Source organism: Mus pahari, chromosome X, assembly GCF_900095145.1.
Source record: "Mus pahari chromosome X, PAHARI_EIJ_v1.1, whole genome shotgun sequence".
Lineage (NCBI taxonomy): Eukaryota > Metazoa > Chordata > Mammalia > Rodentia > Muridae > Mus > Mus pahari.
This window is the reverse complement of record NC_034613.1, coordinates 84,667,146-84,670,135: the sequence shown is the minus strand read 5'-3', so window position 1 is coordinate 84,670,135 and position 2,990 is coordinate 84,667,146. Positions and strand designations below refer to the sequence as shown.

Below are 2,990 nucleotides of genomic sequence, written 5' to 3'. Positions count from 1 at the left end.
TTTCCTATTATTTTTATCACTTTAATATTTTATCTTGGTTTCATTTACTACTGCTGTGATAAAATATCTTAACTAAACAACACAAAGAGAAAGTATTTTTTGCTCTCAGTTCCAGGATAAAGTTCATCATGGGAGGGGAGTCACAGCAACAGGTGTTTGAAAGAAATGATTTTGTTACGTCTATAGTCAAGAGTACAGCCCCCTGCCCCACAACCTCCTTCTTCAGCACTGCTGTGGCAGGGGTAGGGCTGAGGGGTGGACTGACAGAAGAGACAGCTAGTGTGTGCCCTCAGAGAAGAACCAGCTTTTGCTCAGCTCAGCTTGCACATGAGCAGCCACTTCTGGGCTCATCGAGGAGTGGGAAGGATGTGCCCCCTGTCTTTTCTGGCACCCATGTGGTGGGGAGGATGGAGACAGGAGAACCTGGAGCAGAGATGAGGAAATTGTTTGGACTGTGCCTCCCATTAGGGCTGAGGTGTAGCAGTTTCTCCCTAGACTAGTAACATTGCAGTGAGTTTCCTCATTCTAAAGCTGCTTAAGGTAGTATATGACTTCTAGACCTAACATACATTTACTTTAAAAGGGGGGTGGGGATGGCTATATGGAATGCCTGAGTATTTTGTGGCGGTGGCCTTCTTACCAGCTCAGTGAAACAAGAATCCAAATTCCAGAATACAGAAAACAAGATTCGTGGGATCTGATACAATGGAATGTCAAATGGGTTCAGTGACAACTTATTGTCTTGGAGACAGCAGAAAAAAGCTGGCTATTAAATATCTTTATGTGTGCCATGCCAAGCTGAATGCCATCGGGAACAAGAATTCAGCTGATATGAAGGGCTGCAATATGCTCACTACTTTGATCCCATGTAATGAACATGCTGAGTTCATCATCCAGGAAGGTATGCAAGAAGTTATTTTCATGTCAGATAAATACCATAACAGTGAACAGACAATGGGCATTAGACTCATGATTAAATTGCCTGGGGTTACATTCAGAAAATGCACACTGAAATAGAGCAAGATCGTCATTGACTTTGATTTAATTATTAGCCGACTGAGTCAGAAGCCCCAGTGAGTTCTATCTTGTTAAATCTCTAGAAGATGAGGACTCTTCTAAGAAACTGCTGGTGCCTTTCATCTTGAAGTTGCACATAACTTTTTAATAGTCAGCGCAGCATAAGTAGACATCTAAAGAATATAAAACCTTGAATCTTCTTTACTGTCTTTACTGTCACATGGATCTACATCTGTTTAAGCTATTGATTTAGTTTGATTTGGAAACTAAGGGCCTGCCCACGGAGCTGGAGTGAAGGTCTCTCCACTGCCGCAGCCTATCTGGCTGGGATGAGGGTGTCTCTTCAGAAGAGTGTTCAGCTCTGTCACCGAAATTTCAACAGCCACTCCTTGAGCCTACATGAGCTAGTATGACATACAAATAATTGCTTTGCTTTCTTAGCAGGGGTAAGCAGACACATTGATGCGAATATCTGACCTAAATGAAGTATACCTTGTCATGCACGTGGGGTGGGGATAGGGGAACTCTCATCCATCTACATGGAGAATCTTGAGGATGGCATGTGTCCTGGTACCATGATCAGTACAAGTGAACCAGGAATATCCTCTCAGTTCCTGTCCCCTGACCTACACAGGGCAGTGACACAGTATTGGTCTGGAGGGTAGTAACACCTGTAGTTCTAGCTTCTTATCTTTGGTTTGCTGGTCACATAGCTCTGATAGCTTTATCCAGAGGAGACAGCTTACCCTTTCCCACTAGACCAAGCACTGTGTGTGGTGACAGCTGATGTTATATGGATGGGTGATGTGGGGGTAATCCCCCATCCTGTTTCTCCTGTCACCCATGCTCCCTGTGCTAATGTGGTTCATTTCCATGGACATTCTACAAACAGAGAGTATATATTAATTTCTGTCTTGGAAGAGAATTGTGGGAAATTCTGTTCACCTGGAGGTGGTCCATTCTAGATCCTCTGGAGACTGGGTTCATTTGTGTCTCTGGTGCTGTGCCTTCAGCCACACAAGCAGCATCTTCCTGATCAGTGTGGTTTGGGAATGCTCCACTGTGTACCTTGTCTGTAATTTCATTTAAATTCTTCCAAACATGCTCACTGCCTTTGATAAAATGGTTTCCTTATCTTAAAGATTATTACCATTTTAGGGTGACCTTTCAGTTCTTATTTTGTTTCTAGGTTTTTTTTTGTATTCTGTATTCTGGGACATTTTGTAATTTGATTCTGCCAGTGTTATTAAAAATTTACTAAAAATTACCAGCATGTGTACATATACATTCACACACACACACACACACACACACACACACACACACACACACACAGAGAGAGAGAGAGAGAGAGAGAGAGAGAGAGAGAGAGAAGGGGGAGGGAGAGGGAGAGGGAGAGACAGAGACAGATACAGAAACAGAGAGAGACAGAGAGACAGAGAGACAGAGAGAGACAGAGAGAGACAGAGACAGAGACAGAGAGACAGAGAGACGCATGCAAGTATGCATGTACACACAGCACACAGAAACAGAGTCGAGTAGGGAATTATGGCATGCATGCTAGTGCTCAACTTGTTTTCTGCATTGTTTCCACACCAAATTAAGAAGTAGTCCACTATATAAGATATATTTGTTAATATTACTAGGATTTTTGCATTCATAAGCAAAATCTTGCAATTATAAGCAGAATCTCAGGGTCTTCATTAGGAATAGGAACTCCGAGCTAATATTACAATTCATTCATTTGTAAGCATTGTGATCTTGGGACAATTAAGTATCATTATCATTTCCTCATTTGTCAAATAGATATAATAATACTAGTTATTCCATAAGAGGATTAAATGTGTTCATATATACTTGGTTATCTATTCCTGCAGAACAAATGCATTGGGTATATGTCTATAATGGTTTACATAGCACATGCCAAGTAAATTTCTGGTTCTACATAGTAAAGCACAAAGTTTATTGGCTTA

The 2,990-nt window shown here is 41.6% G+C and overlaps 1 pseudogene; it reads left to right on the top strand.

The window, feature by feature from the left end:
* Positions 1-601: 601 nt before the first annotated feature.
* LOC110314290 lies at positions 602-1,077 on the top strand (annotated as a pseudogene).
* Positions 1,078-2,990: the final 1,913 nt, after the last annotated feature.